The following is a 24,155-nucleotide window of genomic DNA, read 5'->3' as shown; positions in this document are numbered from 1 at the left end:
CTGAACATCACCATTTTCTACTAGTCGCAATCAAAACATTTTGGTTTTAAGTACAAGAAAGGTAGAATGACTAATACCATTTTCTTTCTTCAGGTCATTGTTGTCATTAGAAAACTATCCGAATCTAGAAGTTCCTGTATGGTATTTTAACAATGCTCAACATCTCTCGCCATTAGAGAAATACAAATTAGAACAACACTGAGATTCCATCTTACCCCGGAAAGCACAGCCATCATCAAGAAATCATAGTAACAAGTGGTGGTGAGGACATGGGGAGAAAGGACCCTTTCCACACTGCTGGTGGGAATGGAAACTGGTACAACTACTATGGAAGTCAGTGTGGAGATTCCTCAAAAATCTAAAACTGGAAATTCCATTTCGCCCAGCTGTTCCCCTTCTAGGTATCTTCCTAAAGGAGTTATCATTACAGTGATACATATATACCTATGTTTGCAATAACAAATTCATAGTAGCTAAATCTTAGAAGCAGCCTATATGTCCATCAACAGATGAATGGATAAAGAAAATGTGGTTTTTACACATGATGGCATACTACTCAGCAATAAAAAAGATAATCTTGGGTCATTTGTAGGAAATGGATGTACCTTGAGACGATAATGTTAAGTGAAATAAATCAGACACAGGAGCTTAAATATCACATGATTTCTCTTATACATTAGAAATGTAAATTATAAATACAGAGTAAAATAAAGGATCTTTTCTGAAGGGGAAGAGGGTCAAGAGATGGAGGGAGAGGGGAAGGGGGAAGGGATGAAAAAGGAAATGAAGATGTGTTATGTAAATGTACCAATTCCACATAAGACAAGTAAGCACTATGTACTGCAAATATGGACTCAGAGAGAGATAGAGATGGAGACAGAGAGAGAGAGAGAGAGAGAGAGAGAGAGAGATAGGGAAAGGGTGAGGTTGTAGCTCAGTGCCAAGGCCCTGGGTTCAATCCTCAGTCTTGAAAAAAAAGAGTTTAAAGAAAAAGTTTAAAGAAAAACAGGAGCATTTCAGTTAGCAGGAAGTTTGTCAGCTTCGCTGTCATGGAGCCACATGCATGGGCCCTGTTGACCCCTCTCATGACACAGCTGTGACCCCCACCCTGTATGGTCTTTCTTTACACCCTCCCACCCCATACTTCTACCTCTGCGGTGCCTTCTGTCTCAGAGTTTATAACCATCGAGAACACTATGTGAAGAATTACTGTCAGTTGTTCCCTTCTTCCCACTAGGGAATAAATTGCCTATCAGGAGAGTTTGTTTCTGTCTTTTCTGTCCATGGACACTGAAAGAGTTCCACGTGTATAATAGATGAATTAAATACAGCTGATGAATATGTGCACAAACCAATACTTTCCACCACAGCTTCTGGGCCTTTTCCCTGACCTCAGCTCCATCCTCCGAGACAAGGTCACAATATGTGCCTGGTATCTTCAAGAATCACAGGTAGGATGTTTACTGGGCATGGGCTGAAAGGAATTGACAGTCAAAGCACCGAGACTAATTTCAAACTGCTGCAGTTGTCAGGTTTACAGCAAGATAGCAACAGTGCATAGTGATAAAAGTAGGCTATGAGGATAGAGCTGGGCGAATTTGCCTGTGGATTGTTTTGTGGGAGGGTAAAAGAGTCAGATGTTTGCAAAGGTCATGGCCTGAATGAGAGGAAGAATGGAATTTCAATTTCCTGGGACATGGAAATAAGAGACCTGCATCGTTTGCAAGTGAGATCCAGAGTTTAGGCTTGGACAGTTCACCTTTGGGAGGCCCTTCCAGGTGGAGATATACAAGGAAGACCTCTCTGGCCTAATTTTAGCATTCCAATGATGACTCCTCTGACTTTTGACTTTGGTCAAATACTTTGATTACTCTGTGCTTCCATTTTCTCATCTATGATTGGTCACAGGAACACTGATAGATGTTTCATAGTTGTCATGAGAGTTAAATGGGGCAATTTGTGCAAGAGCCCTGTATATAAAGCTATTATTACCAGAAGCAGCTAGGTAGATAGTGAGAGATGGTAATGTTTCAGATATATTTCAAAAATAATTGTTAAGATTGCCAAACAGTTTGAGAAAAAGGGAGATGCAAATGATAACTACAAGAATTCTGTCTTTTGTACCTTAGCATTTGATCAGTTAGCTTTTATTAAAGAGTTGACAGTCTCCTAGTTAGGGACAAGGAGAGAATTAGATGAAGTGAGGAGAGAATAAAAGTTTCACCAGTAGACAGTGAAGGGGATGTGACTAGCAGATATTTATTGCAGATGTCCAATAAATACCTGGATGTACAAGTCTGACATTTTGATTACAGGACCTAGCTAAAGATATAAATTCAGGAATCTAAACAATGTAGATGCCATTTCAAATCATAAGGATGGATGGAACCACAAAAACAAATGAATATTGATTGGAAAAAATAAAACCTAGATCTTGCATGTGGAGCCTGAAACATTTACAGGCCAAAAAGATATGGAAAAGCCACCAAAAGAGACTAAAAACAACTCAATGTTTATAGCAGGATGATCCACAATAGCTCAATCTGAGAAGCAGACTCTATGCCCATCAACATACGGACACAGAAAATGTGGCATTTACACAAAATGGAATACTACTGTGCCATAAAGAAGGATAAATTTGATTTATTTGTAGGAAAATGGATGCACCCTGAGACCATAATTTTGGGTATAATAAATAAAATACAGTGTGTCTGACACCATGTGGTTTCTCTCATAGGAGAAATACAAATAATAAATAAAGAGTAAAATAAATATATAAAATGAAACAGGGAGATAGATCTTTCACAAATGGGAAGGGGACCAGGAGTTGGGGAGAAAGGGGAAGTGGGGAATGGGACCTAAAAAAATTAAAATGTGGCATGGACGTGTGTCAAATATGTACAAGGAAAGTAGCTATTATGTATCATAAACACCTCCTAATAAATTTTTTTTAAAAGAGAGAAACTGAAACCAAGACTGTAGTAAGGTAAGAAAATCAAGAGGGAGTTATAGCCCAGAACTCAAGTTCAGGAAAGATTATGGAGTGTGAGATTAATTATCTGGAAACTATTTCCAGATGACAGATTCATTGAGTCAAATGAGTACAGCCGTTTGCGAATAAAGGATTGAAATTTCACCAAATTGATATATATGTGTGTGTGTGTGTATATATATATATATATATATAATTGGACTCGATATAGTGGATGCCACTGATGCAGTAAAGAATACTATCAGGAAGTTGTAGAGAAAGAGGTGGGATTGGCTTAGGTTCAAGAGAGTGGAAGAGGAGGCACTAGAAACTGAGCACTAGGATAAACAATTGTCAAGAGGCGGCTGCAGAGGAGGCGGCAGCTGACGTGGCATTTTGGCTTAAGGAGCTTTGTTTTGTGTTGTTATTTTAAGATGGGAAATAATATATGCAAATAATGATACTTGGAAAGATTCTTCACAAAAGGAACATCTGATGATTCGGAGGGACATATGGAAGTAAAATCCTTCAATACGTGAAAGGGCCTGGAGGGCACCAATGAGAATTGGTCTCATATAAAAGCAAAGTCAGATCACCCAGGGGTGCGGGGAGTCACATGAAGGTTGATGCTGCAGTTGGTAATGGACCACGAACATTTCTTCCCTGGTTGTTTCTAAGCAATCACGGACTTAAGACATAAAGTCCTCAGCTGAGAAGGAGCAACAGGAAATGTTGTTGGTCATTTTAGGAGGGAGAAAAGATGGGAAAATATTCACCTAGGAAAAGGAGCCTTTCTTTTTTCCAAGGAATAGTAGTGGAATCTTCCAGAAGTAACATGGGCTCACTAAGGTTTTGGTGATGAATTTAAAATGAAACCATTTAGCATGAATGATGCTCTCCTTCAGTCGCATGCAGCTATCCACACATGGCCTCTCTGATGTGGTCAGCCTCTGTCACAGCTTCTTCATCACCATGGGGGCTTGTCATGTGTCCAGCTGTGTCATGTGTGGTATGTAATTTTATGTGTCCTACTTGGCTGGGGTAAGTGATACACAGAGAACTGGTAATTCATTATTTCTGGATAGGTCTGTAAAGGCGTTTCCAGAAGAAATTAGCATCTGAATCGGTACAGCGAGATTTCCCTCTTTATCCACCCAACCCATTGAGAGCCTATATTGAACAAAAAAAGAAGGACAAATTCCTTCTCTCTCTCTCTCTCTCTCTCCCTCTTCTTCTCCCCTTCTCCCCCTCTACCTCTCCTTCTGTTTTAAGTAGACCTTCTGTATCTTAAGTATCATCTTCTGCTCTTGAGCATCTTGTTTCTTGGGCCTTTGGACTCCAGAAGAAACACCATCAGCTTTCCTGGTTCTCAGTGCAGCTCAGACTGAATCACATTACTGACTTTCTGGTTCTTCAGTTGCAAACAGCATGTCATAGATCTTCTCCAGCCTTTGTAGTTATGTGAACCAATTTCCATAATAAATATCATTGTATCCAACTGTGTCTACACACACACACTCACGCACATACACACTCATGCACATACACACACACATGCACATGCATCTGTCTCCGGTCAGTTCCATTTCTCTGGAAAACCCTGGTTAGTACATTATCCATCCCCTAATCCTCCGCACTTTGACCAACAGGTGTCTGTTCCCTCGGGGACACCACTCTACACTATAGAAGGAAGAATAAATGGAGTTACAGGAGCGGTATTAAAAATATGCATTCTAAGAAACATTTGACCTTCTATAGTACATGCAATTTTCCATTAAAATTAAAGTATTCATTAAAGTTAAAGCATAGCTTTTTCTGAAGCCCTCACATAAAATATGGGTAAAAACGTGTTGTGAGAAAATTTTTATCTGGATAAGATTATGTATTTGCAAGTTACATGGGAAGGCTTCCAATCCTCTTAATACTTTAATCTATTTAAATTGCTTAGATTGTTCCAATTTCTCAGACCTTATTTATGTTTTGTACATTGTGCTTATATTATAGAATTCACTGTATCTGCCAACCTCTTCTAGGATCATTTTTCTTCCCCTTTCCTTACCTTTTTCCTAAAAATGGACGGAGATCTTGCTATGGTTTAGATCTTGAATGTCACCCAAAAATCTCCTGTGTTGTGAAATGGAGTCTTTGGAAGCCGATTGCTTTATTAGTGAATGATTAGAGGACTGACCCATTGTTGAGTTCGTAGCTGAATGTGCTGTTAGGAGGTTGGGCCTGGCTGGAAGAGGTGTTGGGGGTGTGCCTTTGCAGAATGTTTCTTCTTCTCCTCCACTACCTTCTTTCTTTACTCCTGTCTGCCATGAAGCAAGCAGCTTCCCTCCGCCATATCCTCCTGTCACACTGCTTTTGCCTTGGAACTAGCAGACCGTAGAGTGAATCCCCCAAAACCATGAACCAAAGTAAATCTCTCCTTCTTTAAGCTATGGGTGCTTGATATTGTGTCCAGTAATGGCAACCTAATACTGGCCTTCGGGACATTTTGCATGAGAATCCACAGTTCACACTAGACTAACTTACAAACAATTCAAAAACTTACATTTATTTCATGATTTTATTAATTTTTTTCATTCACAACAAAATTAAAGTTTGTTTCACTATCTTATGAGCATTTTTATCCATTTTCTAAGTCACAAGTTTTGGGCAGGGGAGAGAAAGAATGCAAAGATATGTTTTACTGACTTAAAAATCAGTGAATACTAAAAGTGGACTCCCCTTCAAGAAAATTAAATGTATCTATATTTCATGACCAAGGAAACAAAGCAGAAAGAAATTTCTCCTTGCCAAATGTCTGATCTTTATTTTTCTTAAGATTTCCTCTGTACTTAAGGAGCAGGTTTAAAAAGCAACAGAATGAAAGAAGGAAGGTAATGCTCTAAAACAAATCGAATGAGTTTCAAAAATGATACTTGGAGAAAAAATAATTAGTAGGGACATCCAGGGGACATATAGAGCAGAAGAGCTGTAACAGACTGCCATCAGCAAGGGATGTAAAGGGAAGTATGTCAGAAATTAGAAGTGATTATAAAATCAAATCACATGGCAGGCAGCGTGGACTCCCTACTTTGCGGAGACGAGAAAAAGCAAGAGCCAGCAAGGTGAGGGTTGAAATTCTTAATAGCTACTTTCCCTCAGTCATTGAAAACGAGTATAATAGGGACAGGATGCTCAGGGCAATAAGCGTTAATAAGAAAAACATGTTATTGGACAAAATTTGAACCATATTTAGTGTAAAAATAGCTCGGTAACTTGGAGTGTATTAGAATCAGCCGAGTGTATGACACGCAATGCAGAGTGCTAATTTTTAAATGGTAAATCTGGCAATAGAATCATTACAACATATTCTAGAGAAATATTGTGTGTTTTTAAAATTTTTCCCCTCTTGAAATCACAGAACTTGAACATGAGCCTTGTAAAACTGCAGTAATTGCTCTGAGTTTTTGGAGAACTGGTTTCTGGACCTTCCAGGATACCCAAATCCTCAGAGGTGCACATCTTCTACATAAAATGGTGTACTATTTGCATATAACTAGCAATATTCTCCCATACACTTTAGAGCATCTCTAGGAGACTACTAAAATATAAATACCTAAGAAAATATAAATCTATGTAAATAGCCATTGAACTGTATTGTTTAGGAAATAATGACAAGAAGACCAACCTGTACATGTGCATACATATTTTCAATCTACTGGGTTTGATTCTGCAGATGATATGGGGGACTATTTGCAGAATACAAAAGGAAAATTCTTCATTTTCCAACATTCTTTGAATCTTTGTGGCCCCCTGAAAAATTCTACTGTCTACTCCTTGACAAATTGTCTGTGTGCAAAATAATGAAATTGAAGTCTTTTGTCAGACCATACATAAAAAGCAAGTTAAGGTGAATTAAGAGTCCTAAGTTAGGATTGTATGTAGGTAAAAGAATATGAATCAATGTTTAATTTCATGTCCACTTCTGGAGCTTTTTTGAATTCTTAGACACGCACCACAAGTATATGCACATACCGAATATAAATTTCCACTCACAAATTCACGTGCAAAAGAAGAGCAACTTTTCTGCAGTGGGGTTATAAAATGCCCTGTGGAGAACCCTAACCTTGCGTTGCTCTCAGTCCTCACCTCATTCCGGGTCTGGCATCAGGTTCACCAGGTGTCCGAGCAGGAAGCAGGACCGCTGCCAGCCGAGCACAGCTGAGCTCCGAACAGGGCGTGCTTCCCGCGGTCTTTGGCTTCCGTCCCATCCACGTGGCTGCTTACGCCGTCCCTCATTCCCAGTCCACGAACTCTGATTTCCGTTGTTCTTTGTGTCGCAGCCCTGCCTCTTGGAGTCGGCATCTCAGGAGCCCCTCTGACGACAGTATCACCTGGCCACTCGCTCCTCCGCGCTTTCCCTTTCCCCTGGACTCTGTTAATATCAAAGGTGCGTGGAGCCATCCTGGAGCCCGAGAAAACCCACCGCACCCATGTGCTTGGGTCCTTCAGTGGACGCCCACACTCGGAGCGCAGCGGAGTTGCCTTTGTCTGAACAGCCCCACGAGCTCTGGCCTGGCTCCCGGGGGCCTCGCTCCACCCTCACCTGCCCTCCCTGCCCGCCTGCCAGGCTCCTCCGGGTCCGTGAGCTCTGCCACCCCAAACCCCTTCTCCTGCCTTCCTGTTCCTTCTCCCTCCTCCACTCCTCACACAGACATCTCTGGGCTGTGCATTTAATAGTCGTTTCCTCAGTAAGGCCTTCCTTCCTTATCTGGAATTTGCTCTGGTGCCCCCCGTACATCATATGCTCCAAATGAATTTTTACTAACACAGTGGGTTTTTACATTTTGATCGTTTTCACTGTCTGTTTTCAACATGTCAGTGTAAGTTCTGTGAAGGCAATAATTTTATTCAGTACAGTTTCCCAGGTTCCCAGGAATATGTCTGGAACATAGTAAGTTTTCAATAAATATGCTTCAAATAAAGAAATGAATTAATTCATAGGAAACTCACTACTACCCTTACTACCCCTACATTGAGTCAATCATAAGAAAGGTTTCCAGTTGTCTCTGGCCTGGTGATTTTGGCAGGTGGGAATTTTCTTTGCCTTTCTGAGATAATGAGCAAAGGTCCATAAGATCCTATTTCTTTTGGGAACTCCCTGGATGTGGCTAACATTCCTCCCTTCCTAAGCACTGACCCAGGCCTAGGAATTCTGCCATTTTGAGAAAGCTGAAGCTACAAAGCCTCATGTTCAGACACAATCACTACCCAGGCACTGCTCACTTCCAGTGCTCTTCCAGCTCCTGGAATTTTCCCACAGAGGAGCATGGCAGAAAAAAAAAAAAAAAAAAAAAGAGTTATTCTGGCCACAAGTGCCCTACCAATACAAGCTTTTAAAATTCAAAAGCCAAGATCAACTTTTCTATTCAGAATAATTTGTGATATCAAACAGTTTGAATGAATATTTTCTGATATGAAATTCAGATGTTCTTTTGTATACCATAGGGTTGCATACTGGTCAACCCATTATAAGTTGAAAATATCTTAAGTACAAAATGCACTTAATGTACCTAATATACTAAATGATCAAACACGGGTTTTAGCACCATCAGGAAAGAATCACAGGATGGCACAAAATAAAGGAAGCAAAGAGTAATACACATCAGTCAGCATATCAAGTATTATTCTATTTGTGTAATTAAGCATGGATAGAAAATGATTGTGATTGTACCTTCCCTCCCTTGTTCCCCCCCATTTAACAATACACCTTGGAAACTGTTTCTTAAGGAAATTCAAGGTCACAGTTCATTTTTTGAACAATGATATAGTGCACAGTATGACTATGTCGTATTTAGTAATATAATTGTGTATTGTATGTATTATGTGTATAGATGAACATGCATAATAGATGATAGATAGCACAGCACGAGAAAGGTAACAAGCAAATTACGATGATCTGAGGCAGATTTGATAAAGGATCTGTTCATAAGAATTGAGCCCAGGTGTAGAGAAATCAGAAAAGACAGCTCAGAAGTCTGAAGGCAGTGAATCCTCTCAGCCCAAAGGACCAAGAGGCACAGCAGGTCTGGGGACCCAGGGATCCTGAGATGAGGAAGGGACCCAGAACACACACATCTTACCTCACTGTCCTACATCCCTCTGTCTCCAGGCAGGACTCCTGTGGGTCAGACTCATTCACGTGCCAGTGCAAGGACATGTACAGATTTAATCTGCTTCCATCTGCCTACAAGGCCACAGGTAAGGGTGAGAAAGGGAGGCAGATTTAGATTATTACATCCTTCTAGGGAAAATCTCGATAAAGCACACAACATGTACAATTTCATGCTTATTTATTTCTGCATCATGATTTCCTATCTAGATGTCTTCCCAGCATGGGTAAACTTTATCTCTTGTAACATCAGACTCAATATTGCTGTACCATAAAATACTCAACATAACCCACACCCTATAGGTAAATTTATAGATTATATCCTTTTAAAAAATTTTTTGTTGTGATTGCACATAAATTTTGCACTTTTATGAAAGTGTCTTTAGGTTAAATTAGTAGGCATATTAGGTGTGTAATTTTATTCAAAGGTAAAATGCTTCAGACTCACAAAAATACTTTTGGTATGAAACTCAGATGCTCCTTGACGTACTATAGAGTACATCCCAATAAATGCATCATATATTGAAAATATCTTAAATCAAAATGCAATTCTTCTACCTAATCTACCAAGTCCCACAGCTCAGCAACAGAGCAGGATCTGGGTTGTTCATTCATGATCACGTGATAGATTGGGACCCACGCCTAGAACCTCCGGACCAGGCTTCTGCACATCATTAGCTAGGGGGAGATCAAGAATCAAAATCAACATGAAGTTTCTACTCAATGCATTCCCTTTTGCACTATCAGAGAGTTAAAAAAAATTCATAGATGGAGCCATTGTAAATTGCTGGCCATCTGCACCTCATTCACAAAAAAGAATGAAGGAAATAGGTTGCAGTTTTAACCTAATGTCCACTTAATACCCATGCCAAAAAGAAAAATAGAACATTAATGGCATGAAGAATCTACTCTTGTCCTCCTTCCATCTCCCTCAATGTAACTGTCATCTTGGATTTTCCAATATTTCTTAACAACATCTTACACTCATATTTATATATTTTAACTCAAGATAAATATAATTCTACATTTGTTTTCTTCTCTGGCCATCTGTTTCCCTCAGACTTGCTGCTGAGATGCTTCATGTTGTGGCGTTTAGTCACGACTCAGTCTTGTTGTTGTGCAGCACTCTCCACACCCCAGCTGAGTTAGCCGCTCTGCTCTTGATGGGTGTGTGTGTGAGCTTTATAATTCTCCTACATAAACACTCAAATGTAAACAGTCCTCTCCACGTATCCAGGAGCAAAAGGGCAGGTATTCTTCAGAGTCAGATCTCTGAGAGGATGCAGATTTTCAAATTTATTACATAAGGATGAAGTATTTTTCCAATATTTGTGTAGGTCTTGACATTAAGTGTTCCCGTTTCCCCGTGTTCATGGATATTCGATAATGTTAGATGGTGTTTATATGTCATAAGTGACATAAATTCTATTTGTGGTTTTACTTGGTATTTCTAGGATGTCTAATGACGTTGATGTTCAGCTTTTCTTGTATTTACTGAGCATTTGGACCTTTTCTGTAAATAACTGACAAAATATTTGGCCCAGTTTCTCAATGTTTTGACTTCACAAACTTTTACAACCTAATCCTGTCTCAGTTATCCAAGGTGTGATAGAAAACGGGGGAATGTAGTGAATGTTTGCTTTTCAACAAAAGTTTCGTACAGTAAAAGACATATTAGTTCTCCTCAAAATCCTCCCCCTCACTTTGAACACACTTACGCTATCTTTCTTGCCACCTTCTGAAGCCATTCTGGAAGGCCTCTTTCCTGAATGTCTTAATGAGGAGTGATAAAAAATACAGTAAATATTCCTGCCAAGTGCCGGCAACAGAAAGGCAGGCTCATAAGAACATGACACTGTGTCCTCATCCACCTTATTCACTGGACCTCGCACTGTGTGGCTTCTGGCTTTTCCCCAAAGTGAAAATGACCATGAAAGGTAAATATTTTTTGTTGATCCAGGACATCAAGGCAACCAGGATAGTGCAACTAAAAACACTCATGGAAGAAGACTCCCAGAACTGCTTTAGAAAGTGGCAAGAATGATGGGATATGTGTGTTCAAAGTGAAGGAGAGTATGCTGAGGGGATTCATAACAATGTATTATTTACTGGTATAATTTTTTAAAATTTAAATATCCACTGTGTATTTTGATCGTATATCCTGTGAGAACTCATTTTGTAATGGAAACCTTATTACAAGACTATTCAGAAAGAGTATACTTTTCAGGAAAAATGTTGACAAAATTGGTTATCTGTATGGAAAATAATGAGATTGAAATTTGTCCTCAGACCATACATAAAAACAAGTTAAGATAAATTAATGTCCTAATTTATGATTGTATGCATGAGGATGTTCACAGTCAATATTTAACTTTATGTCTATTTCCAAATACTATCCTGCCTTGGTAATAGTAGCTGTATTAATAGTAATGATTTCAGGGCCTGATTTCTTTTTTCTTTCTTTTTTTTTAATTTACAGTACCAGGGATTGAACTCAGGACCTTGCGCTTGGCAGGCAGGCTCAGCACTAGTGAGTTACAGCCCTGGCCCCCTTGGCCTAATTTCTTTAACAATGTCCCAGCCTTTAAACTTCTGCATATACCATAGGATCTAAATATGAATAGGAGAGCTGATATCTTTGACATAATTGAACTCCTCAATCTGTGAGTTTAGCATATATCTCTATTTGTTTTTTCTGAATTTCACTTAATAAAATCTTATGATTTGATTACAACAATTTTAAGAATATTGAAGTAGTTTGAACAATCTGATGTTCCCTTTGGTAATAAGAAAAGTTATTGAAGCAAATTTTAAAAAATTGAAGACACTGAAGAACAACCAATGAAACTAAGAATTAAAAGGGACAAAGTTTAAAGAAGGAAGAACTGTGGAGGAAATGAGTCAATATTTCATGAGAAATTAAGTTGACAGTGGAAAAAAGAGAACAAAGAAATAGTCTGGTGGAATCATGGGAAAGATGCAGATGTTAGAGATTAGCAGGTAGAAAATACATGGGTCTGCCTCATTATTGTAACAAAACTCAGTCAACTTGAAAAGGGGAATGTTCATCTCAGCTCAGAGTTCGGGAGCGTTCAGTGCATGCTCTGCTGGACCCCTCGCTCCAGGCTTGTAGCATCACAACACCGGCATGTGGAGAAGCAAAGCCACCACCTCAGGGCTGGAGAGTGAGAAGAGACAGCAGAACAACCAGGTCCTCACTGTCATGAGGACGAAGACCTCCCACCAGCCTCACCTCACAGATTTCCACCACTGCCCGGCAGTGCCAGGTTGAGGACCCGTGTTGAACACCTAAAGCTTTTGGAGGGCATTCCAGACCCAACTATGGCAGAAAACTAATTCCAGTCATAGATCTATAAATTTCCTGTAGTCCTAGGCTTAGCTTGCAAGGTAGAAAGATGCCAATTCCAACCCCTCTGAAAATCATCCTAGATTACTTCCATTCTCATAGACGTGAAAACTGAAGTTTTACAATTCTTTAGTACTTTAAATACACTATTCCACTGAATTCTGATCTTCCAGTATCTAGCGGGAACTTGTCAGTCAGTTCAATCATTAAATGCACCATGTTGGTTTTTCTCTGGGTGCTTTCAAATGCGTTCTTATTTTCTGGCTTCCAAAAGTTTGATATGGCATGACTAGACAACATGTAACTTGAGTTTCTATGGTTTAAGGGACACTGAGTTTCTTGAATTTGTAAATTTCAATCTGTAACCCAATTTGGGGAATTTAAAAAATGTCCCCGTTAGTTCTTCACATATCAATTCTGCCTTATTCTCTTTTCTCACTTTCTGTGGCTGCATTAACTTATATTTAACTTTTGAAAATTACGTTTTCCTCAATTCTTGGGGTTGTGTCAGTTTACAAATGGATTCAAAACTACTTTCTTCATATTGGGTAAGGTATTTGGTTTTATCATCAATTTCATTTTCTTTATAATCTTCATTCTATTTTGTCCAATGGATTTTTTTATTTCAGATGTTGTATTTTCAGGTATAAACTTTATAGTTTTTAATTTAAAGTCTATTTCTTTGCTAACATGCCTTATAGTTTTTCATTATCACATATTTTCTTTCACATCATTGAGTGCAGTTATTTACTTGCTTTAAACTTATTTAGTGATATTACCAAAAAACTAGAATATCCTGGTTTTGGCATCTGTTAATCATCTTTTCCTGGGAGCATAGTTTACATTTTCCTAACTTTCTGCCTGCTGCATCATTTTAAATTGACATTGTAGATATTATGTTGTACAGACTCTGGATTTTGTATTATTTTCGCAAAAGTTGTTGATACTTTCATTTTAGCAGATACAAGTTTTCTAGAGTCAAAGTCCAAATTCTCTCATGCATGTTACTGGTGGGTTTCATATCTCAGTTTAAAATATTTTCAGTGTGTTCCAATCATGTGTGATCCAGAAGTCAAGGAGAGGCAGGAGCATCGTTTTTATAGAATTTCAGCATGCTAGTTAACGGTTTTCCTTTTCTAGTATTTCTGTAACTACCTGTAACTCTCCCTGAGATCTCCTTCCCTTGAAACATTAAATTTTCTGATGAAGTTTTAGCACCCCTCTGCAATCACAGTTAAAACTTCTGTCTGGAAAGGGCCAGAAAAATGTAAATTACAACATGCTTTTTACTTACTTTATTTTTTAACTTTTTTCTAAAATGTACATGCCTCACTAACTTGCCAGAGCCAACTGAGAATTGATTTGCACTTTGCTTCAGTTTGTAGTTATTAACTACAGAATGGTCAGTTTTTCAAGAAATCGTTGCCCTAAAACAAATGCAGAACTCCTCGCTCTCATGGTCTCCTGCCTTCCCTCCCATGTAGAACTCTTTGTCCCTCTCTCTCATCTGCCAGAATTTCTCATTATTCCAACAAGTTGTCTAATTTCCCACTGCATCCTTTAAAACACATGTCTTCATTACATAATCGTTCCTGTCTCTTTATTCCAGTATCAGGGTATCTGTGGGTCTCTTTCTAGCAACTCTTCTTGCTCCTGTAATGAGGATTATGTGTCCTTGCTTCTTTGGAGGTATCAATTTGCTGTTGGGCTGGATGACATCAAAGAAGCAATATACAGCGAAGAAAATGACGTCTACTTCAGGGACGGCCTTCTTCCCGAGGGGCTGCTACCCCAGGGGCAGCCTTGATTTAAGACGCTCCTGAGCTCTGCCTGAGCTTTGTCACAGCTTTCCTCAGATTCACCCCCTCGTCACATATATGGAAAGCAGGGCAGGATCACAATTTTCAGCAGAGTTTTGCGTCTCAACACCTGACGTCTCTGCACTCCCCGCCCGCTCAGCCGCCAGCTCTGAACCTCGCAGGGAGCCTGCCACTGCTTCAAGCCTCCTCACCCACATTTTGTTTTGTCAGAAATTGGAGGAATTTCTTTGCATCCCTCAGCCTTTTGTTCTCCTTTGCGGGAATACTCTTCACTTCGCTAGCCTACCCCAGGCTCTGGGGAGTCATTTCTGTGTTATTGCTGGAGGCTCCAATCCCTGTGGAGTCCTTGGCCTCAGAGGTAAGCTCCACTATGCACTGCTCTGCGGCCCGCCCAGCCTGTTCGCCTCTCCAGATGGCCCCCTGTGGGGACGGGGAAGGTGCACAGGCCAAAGCCTCTCCCCTCTGTCCTGCTCCCTCCAGCCCAAGGGCCCTGTGCTCTGTCCATCCGTGGGGACCGGTCAGAAACTAAATGCGGGTGGATGCCGATTTAGGATGTTATCAGGGCTCCTCCAGTGGCAGTCTTTCACTGAAGGCTACATGCTGACATTAAGTAATGCTGAAGTGTGGCCAGTGTTTTCTTCCCCATCAATGAAAAGAGTCATGAGTTTCTTCTCTTGTAAGAAAGAGTCATATTTTTCTGCATTTTTTGGAACATAGTATTTTCAGTCTTTGCCTACTTTGGTCACTTATTGTAAAACAAAACAAAAAACAAAGCATGTGAATTTTTCAAGATTATCTTTCTTTGTGGCAGCATAGTACCCCATTGATACCACATTTTCCTTATCTATTCATCTGTTGATGGACATATACACTGTTTCCAAGATCTAGCTATTATAAATTGTGCTGCTACAAACATGGATATTCATGTGATTGCATTAATGACTGGATTTTAACTCTTTGGGGAAGATACCTGGGAGGGAGATAGCTGGATCAAATGGAATTTCTACTTTCAGGTTTTTGAGGAGTCTCCACACTGATTTCCACAGTGGCTGTGCTAGCTTACATTCCCACCAAGAATGTAGTGGTGTTCCTTTTTTCCTACATCCTCGCTAGGATTTGTTCTTATTAGATTTTTTGGTGATAGCCTGAATAACTACTTGGTAGATAAAGATGCATGGTGTAAAACCTATTGCTATTCTCCTATTTGGTTATGAAATTTTGTGGGTTTTTTCATAAAATAACAAAATTTAGAAGCCAGATTTTTATCTTATACAGTTTACTGTCATTGTTAGGATATGAATAACAGATGTGCATGTGTGTGTGTGCATATGTGTGTGTGTGTGTGTGTGTGTGTGTAAAAACATACTACTAACTGGAATTATAATTGCATATATAGGTTTTAGTTCCTGTATAGAATTATTTGGTCTGATTTTATGATAATATACAGCAAGATTAAGAATGTGATTTTGTATGACCACCCACCATATTCTTAAAAGCATTTCTATTCTTAATTATAAGAAATATTTACCTATTAAAAATCAAACTTTAACAAGTATTTTAGGTGACATTGTGGACACTAGCAGGCTTCCAGACTTTCCAGGAGCAATGTGCTCTGCCCCCATGAATTGGATTCCCAGTGAATCCCACTCTCTGTGTACCTCGCCATGGATGTCTCCCCACAACATTTCTGGAGGTGGTTTTATTATAAATTTAGAGGAGTGATTCATCCCAGTGGCAGTTTCCAGTGAACATTGGAGATGGAGCTTCTCAGAGCTTCTCTGTCATCGGGAGGGCTGAATCTAGCTCTGTCAGCCAAGCATCTTTCATGCTTCCTCCCTACCTGGGGGTTGTGCCTCTGTCGTCCCAGGGCTCTTGACTGTTACTCTACCTGTGCTCTTTAGAAGATGCTTAGTTGGCATCTGAACCACTCCAAACTCATGGTCAGGTCACTCTCTGGAGCCTAAAAAATCCCTGACTAAGACAGAGAAGAGCAGGGCCAAAGAAGGAGGACAGGCTCTGGGGACATGGTTGTCTTTCCTGGTCACACAACCTAGGAGGAGGAAGGCTATGTCAACAACACTAGTAGAACACTGTGGAAGTCTAGAATGGAAATATTGGGGCGTTGTAATTAACAGAGATATAACAAACAATCTGAAAATGGAGAACCTAAAATCAGTTTATCCTTAGAGCTATGGGCAAGCAACTTTAAAGAAGTGTTTTAAGGGATTTTAGAGATCAAAGAACTAGTGAGATGAAGAGTCATTCCTAATACATAAGAATCAGCAGTATTCTTGGTATAGTTCTTACTATGATTGGAGCATTAGTCCTGCTATCAAGACACAGTAAATCATAGAGGACAAGTTCTGGGAACAATTATAGAATTACAGGTCATTTATATTCTTTATATGTTTATATATACTTTATATTAAATATGATTGGCATACAATCAAAACATATAAATTATATTTAAACACATGGCATGAAATATAAAAATTTACAGGGTGTTGCAAAGCAAGCCCAAAATCCAATCATTAAGACTAACATTCACAGCTCTGGGACACTACTATTAGGAATGCCTTAATGCTAAGAGTAGTGCTACTAAAATATTTTCTCTTGAATGCAAGAATGGCACAAAATTAGTCTGGTGGTTGAAGATATTAAGTACCTCCAGATTTGTGATATCACACTTTAAAATTTCATTTCTATTGCTATTTGTAGTAACAATCTGGTGTGGATAATTAGAAGAAAAACAAATATTTGCCAAAATAACTTCTTTATATCAGTGATGAATCTAAGAATATGAATCAAGGTTTCTTATAGTGCCTAGTGCTGAAGAGAAGCAAATGAAAAGGACATTTGTCTATTTCTCCAGCCTACCAAATCCATTTACTTCTTTTCCAATTACTGGAATATTGTTTTAGATGCCCTAGGTCTACTTTAGCCTTCGCTCCAAAATATTTTGAACTTACCATATAAAATCACAACCATAAGTATTTTCTATGGCAAGTCGGAACCTCTCAATTTGCAATAAAATTGACCCAGAGATTGTGGTGTGGTTATTAACCCACTCAAAAACCAGGGATTTAGCTCAGTGGTTCTGCTGCCTGCCTCGAAAGCTCAAGGACCTGAGTTCAATCCTCAGTACCAAACAAAACAAAACAAAAAAACCCTCTTTATGTGGTCTATGGCTGCATAATGGAATCTAGATACTGCATCAGAGAAGGAAAACAGTGTTGCCTACTCCGTAGGAGCGTGGGGCCTATGGGAGATGGGTCTCAAACATGTAATTCAATTCACACATAAATAAAACGAGTCTAAGGTGACATGGGATTACTAATGTATGTGCTCATGACATGAAATTTGATTATTCTTTGAAAACTGTTTCTTTAATTGTTAATCTAAAATATTATCTAACAGAAGCCATTAAATACTCACAGGCATTAGAATTTCCTTTTTAGTTTAACTCCTTAGCTCTTTTGTAAATATTTCTATGTTCCAGTGGTTGGCTATGTGAGAAAACTGTCTCATTAAAATTTCCAAGGTTTCTGCCCCCCCAAAAAAGACACTATCCAGAGTAAGTGTCCACTAAGCATTTTTTAAATAGTCATAAAACTAAAATAAGTCTCTGCCTTTGTATATATCCTACCACCATATATGAAAAGGTGGATGGTAAAAAGGAATCAGAGACATTATTTTAAGAGACCTTAACCTAGTCTTGCCATGAATATGTTGCTGCAGAAAACAGCATACTCTTATGTCAGAATCTACTGAGCGTAAGAATTGAACTAAGTAAACTTTTAAAGTGAGAAAAATGCCTTTGAACCTGAGCAAAATAGTACAATATATTGAGCCTTTTTTGACTCAATTGAATTGACCAGATTGACTGATTGTTTTTTTTTTCATCTTCAAATAACATTCAAAATAACAGAGGGCAAAAAAAAAAAAAAAAAATCATGAATGTTCACGTGGGCACAACCAGTAAAATTACAAGTGACAAGGGCAAGAATTATAAGGCTCATTTGGTTTAAAAATTAACACATTTATATTAATATAAATGAATAAATAGCCCCTCCATGGACTGTATAAAAATGGCCCTAAAGTTTTCTTAAAACCAATAATGAAATCAGACAAGCTTTGTCAGGCTGGGCTTGTTGGCTTACTGGCTAAGGAAAGAATACTGAATCAGTTTGATCTTCTTTTACGGGAAACTTAAGAAAAATCACCTTTAATTTATGCTCTGTACTACACACCTTTTGAAGCTCTGTACGAGAGAAGCCATGAACAAGAGAAGATGCAGTATAATCCCTCTAGAGGTCCAGGGAGTCTATGAAGGCTTTGTGTTCTTCTATACTCTTTCTTCGTGTTGACACTTCTGCTGCCAAACTCCAGTCCTTCTAACTAAATCTTCAAGCAACTCTCTCCAGAACCTTGATACTTCAAATGTGGCCTGAGCATCAGCACCATTATCATCACCTAGAAACATTTTCGAAATCCAGAATGATAGTTTCTTGACCACAAGTAGCACACAATCATTTATGGCTCCCAAAGCTCTACTGCTTTTTTCAATCCCATCTCTTTAGACACAAATGAGGGAATCCGTATTTGAGAACTGAATGCTGGCTATGCGTTCCATGGGATGTCATGAGGATGGTGAGAAGCAGGCTTCTGGACCAGGAAAGAAATCCTGAGAGTTGGAGTCTGGCCCTAGGACTTCAAATAAGTCCACTTAAGAGTAAGGCAGACTTCATATTTGATTTTATATTTCTTATATTAACATTCTTGCCTGGCATTTAATAGACATACAGTTACATTTTAGATTAATATAAACAAATCAGTCTTAAGTGTTCTTGAATGATTGGTTTTTCTTTCTTTGTGTTTTAGCTTCCAAAAAAAATTTACTAAAGGTTATATTTTTCGAACCTTTCCCAAATGTAGCATTCTTGGATTCTTGGATTCTATGAGTTTTGTTGTTGTATAAAATGATGTTTGGGACAAATTATCAAACTCTGAATTGTGACTTCTTTAAGTCCTGCATCTAGGTGGTACACCTATAGCTAACTGAAAATGGAAAACTTAAAAAACTTTTTTGTCTTATAAAAAATAATAATTTGATTTTTTGCCCATTTATATGTATAGTTCCTTTTCTGTCTCTTTGTACTGACAAATAACTAATAAACATTCTAAAAGTTAATGATAATTAAGAACTTTAATTTATTGAGCATTTATTTTTGTTGTGATCATTACTGGCATGGAAGGTGGGAGAGCAGTTGAACAGTGAAAAGAATCCAAATTCAGAGACTCTTCAAGACGCCTCAACTGTGAAACAATGCTTCCGCCATCAATGACCTCTTCAAAGATCCATGCAAGCCAATATTAACAAACTCGGCACTGCCTAGCTTGCACAGTTAGGAGGACCTTGGTAAGAATCTACCCACACACATTCCACTGCTGCTAATTCTGCTAAGTGGCAGAGACGTCATTAATATAAGTTAGATGCCATTCAAGGCAGCAGAGTTGTTTCTGCTTTCACGTCTGTGATTTTGCCCCCCAGTGAAACGCTGCATCTCAGTTGTAGCATCACACTTCAAAAGAAGCATAGAACAGAGCGAGTTCAGAGGAGAGCCACAAAGATGACAAAGGGTTCGGGAAATAGGGCCTGTGTGCAGAGGTTCAGGCAAGTGGGAATGTTCTGTCTGGAGAGAAGACAGGGGCCAAACATAGCTGTCTGCAGATTCATTAAAGGATACTATAAGGAGAAGAGGGACCAGTTCTCATTAGTCAATCAGGCCCGAACAAGAAGTAATAGGCTTCAATTCCAGAAGGGAAAATTCAGGTTCAATGGAAGGACTGACTTTATACGGATATGAATGGTTGGGAAAGGCACCAGCTGCCAGGGGAGTCTGTGGAATCTCCATTGCTGGAGAGATTCAAGGCTGACTCTGCACACCCATCGATCGGGAATGACTTAGTAATAATAAAATCAATCCTGCTGTGATTCACGGGAATAGATTAGCACCCGCATAGGTCCTTCCAGCCCAAATGATTATATGATTAAGACACCAGCACCCAAGGGGAATTGATCTGTGTATACAGAGGAAATAGAAATTCTTTATAAGCCACAGCCATAAATCTGGAAATTAAAAAATCCGGGACGTTTAGCTACTGGAGAGACTGAATCTGCTCAGGAGTACCTAGGGAGGCTGAATTAAAGTGCACAGCCTTTATTCTAAAGTATTGATCTGATTTTTGTTACATTTCAAATTAAAAAAATGGGGATCTATCACATTATCAATTTCCCTGATTAGTATTCAATTTGAATGCTGTGTTAATATTTCATCAATCAAAACAATCAGGACAGAAAATTTTCCTCCCAGTCTGAAAAATGAAAATGAAAAGATAGATTATTTTCAGAACAATTATTTTGCCAAGTCAGATTCAGCATCTTTTCTTTTATTCAATAGTATGTTTAAATGATGTTTTTGCTTCACACATACCTGAGAGTTTTACTTGATAGGCATGAGTCTCTAATTAACATCCAAGATCCACAGAATTCAATCACAACATGGGTCCAAAATTTCCAATGCAATTTTTTAATCTTAAAATTGATTTATACATCTGTCACGCCCAGAGTGAAGGCAGCATTACCCAAAGAGCTCAATTTCTCCAAGCTTTCTGCTTCATCACATTGACCCTTGCCAACCCTGCTGTAGTTATTTTGAGTCTTTGAAAAGGCAATATTGAATTTCTCAGTTCGCTTTGTCTCTTTCCACCTGTCCAGGCTACCTTTAAGAAAAAAACCCCTGCACCGTCTTTTCCTCCCCTGACTGGTCTGTGTTATTACTGCCATCCACATCATCAGGGCTACACGCACGGTAGTAGATCATCCCCAGGCTGTCACTGGGATGAGGGACTAGGAGGCAGTGTCTAGCTGAAGAGCAAGCTATGGGGCACAGGTAATGAGGGGCCAGGCACAGCCTGGCCTGTGCAGCCCTTGGCGCCTCCTCTCAGCTAAGGTGGACACCTGCAAACCCAGCATCTGCAGGAGGGAAGGGAAAGAAAGCCCTGTGTTATTCTTTCATTCTTTTCTTTTTCCTTCCTCTTTTTTGAATTAGAGACTTTTTATGTCTTCCCAAAACATTAAAAAATAATGAGTTCCTAAATTCAAAGCCTTTCAAAGCTTCTCTTTCCTGTTTCTTCATTTCATTTCCCCCTCTTCTTTCATCTGTGTTTTTCTCTTCCCTTTCCTGTCACCCAGACTCTGGACGTCCTTCTCCTGGACTGTTGAAATGATCTTTATTCTGACTCTCCCGCTCTCTTGTCCTTCTCATACTTTGACAGACTGTTCCCAAAATATGCACATTTGTCATATCAGTCTTCTAATCAGGGAGTCTTTAATTTCCTCCATGATCTATCAAATATAGTTCAATTCCCTGGCCTGGCATTCAAAGCGCTCTAATATTCAGCCTTAGCATATTTCTTCAGCTGCAAGTTGGCCTGACATTTTGTTACTCATTTACCTCGCCAAATGGGCTCCTAGCCTTTCGGGACAGTCTTTGAACTTTTCATATCTTTATACTTTTCATATCTTTGTTTTCCCTGGCCCTTCCACTGGAAATGCAAAATAAATAATGGGCAAGCTTTATTATAAGATATATTTTAATCCAGATTTCCTACTCATGACCGAGAACAATGTGCTTTTATTTTCTCTCAGAGTCTGAATTTCTTGATCAGCAAAGTGAGGATAGCCATCCCTGTTCACAGGATTCGTATGAGGAATGCATGGGAAGAGGTGTGTAATGTACATGGCCAGCACACAGCTAGGCACATGACGGCTGGCAAAGGCAGCTTCTGTGATGTAGCCTTCACGTAATTAGTCTTTGAATTCATCCTGTAACTGTGTTTGAATGTCACCTTCTCTTCAAGGTTTCTTGTCTTACTTTCCATTCCAGTTGTGTTTTCCTTCTTCTGATCTAGGATATCTAATTTCATACCATAGCAATTATAACCTGAATATAATTACCCAAAATGTCTTCAAGGTAGAGACTTTATATCTTAAACTGTCTAGAAGTGACCAATACATGATAGATAATCAACAGTTTGGAATCAATTGATGCTTTTGTATGTTCCTTTTCTTGCCCATTGCCAACCCTAAAATTTCTTTTGGATTTACTAGATACAGTACCTAACTATGGTGAAATAAAAGCTCAAGCACATTTTGGTTGGCAGGATAGATTCATGTAATTAGAGCTGTTGTACTCCCATTCTGTAAATAAAGTTACAGCTGACTCTGTGGTGAGCTCCGTTTTCTACTTTCATCACTTAAATATTCTTTAATGGAAAAAAGCACTAAAACCTTAAAACCTACTGATGCATCCTGATTTAAATAACTACATTTCTCCAAGTTATTCTTCATTTACTAATATCATTTCTACACCTGGCAACTGGCATGCTGGGAAAACTTTTCTCCCTGCAGAAGGTTGTACATCTCTAATTTTAATTCTTTTTGTTATTAAAAAAAATCTACAACTTTACTGTGCAAAAAGTGCATTTTCAAGATTCCTTCAAATGGTTTACACAAGCTGACACAAATGCAACACAGTTAATGTCTAAATTTCACTTTTTTCTGTTCTGAGTTCAGCACCAACTCACCCAGCAGTCAGGTGGAAGTGGGGGTTCAGAGGGCAATAATGGTTTCTGGCAAATGATTCATTGATAGCAGAGCTCTTTTTCTTGTAATGCCACTGCTGACATGAAGGGCTTTTAAATCAAAGACTCAGCCCTCCCATACTCTTGGATTCCGATATCTCCAGTGAATATTACCATCAGCCTGGGCCCACCCACCACTGTGTTTTCTGTGAGCATCAGCGTCATGAACAGCTTTGGGTTCTGCCAGTCTCCCTGGTCCTTCTTCACACTCTTTCCTCACACCCTGGCTGATCCTCCCTTTTCTGCACTTACATATTTTTCCTTCATTGTTTTATAGTAAATATTCCTTCCTCAGAAAAACCCTGCCTAACTTATATTACCCAACACAGAATGACCAACCTAGATTAATTTGCACTGTCCAACACATGGTCTGCTTCTCCCTCATGCTTGTACTAGTTATACACAGTTAATAAAGATATTCAGTTTGTGCACACGGTTCCTTAAAATGTCTTTCGATGGTTAGAGTTTAAGATTGAGTGAAGAGAACATAGCAAGTACCCTGCTCACATGTGTATCTCCAAGGCAGGTTATTTAAGAGGCTCTCAATAAAAATCTCATGAGTGGAGACTGTGCATTATAGAACTGTTCATTTCCCAATGAAAAATCAGGTAGTGGTGCACCCATTCCTTCTGTCCTCCCAAATTTATATGATTTAGCACTGATCAGGGTACCTGGAACAGGCCAGGCAATTGAAGAGCATCCTGTTATCATTACCAGTCAGTTGTGGTATTGGGGTTTATCAACGGTAGCAGTGGTGGTTATTTTGTTACTAAAATAAGAAAGCCATGGAAACAATAGTCAAATAGAAATTCACTAATAAAGCACATGTAATTGACTTTGTAGGTCCACAAATAATAATTCATTCAGGCATCATTGTAAAATTAAAAAAAAGAAAATGAAAGCTATATTTAGTTGACATTTAAATATTAAGTAATAAACATACTCTTCCCAAGAGCTATTTCCACCTTAACCTCTAAATTCTTGGGCTTTTGGAATTTTTCAGGGCTTGTGGAATAAACATAATTCCATAGTCCTCCTCCAGAGTCACTTACTACCATAGGATTTTTTGTTGAAACTAGAATTTAAGGAAAATCAAGCTCAAAGAACTTTAAGAAAGATTTGAGTAAAAAC

Source organism: Heterocephalus glaber, unplaced genomic scaffold (assembly GCF_053883595.1).
Source record: "Heterocephalus glaber isolate CG9 unplaced genomic scaffold, H.glaber_assembly_v1.0 deba00001688, whole genome shotgun sequence".
Lineage (NCBI taxonomy): Eukaryota > Metazoa > Chordata > Mammalia > Rodentia > Bathyergidae > Heterocephalus > Heterocephalus glaber.
Note: the sequence above shows the minus strand (reverse complement) of the source record.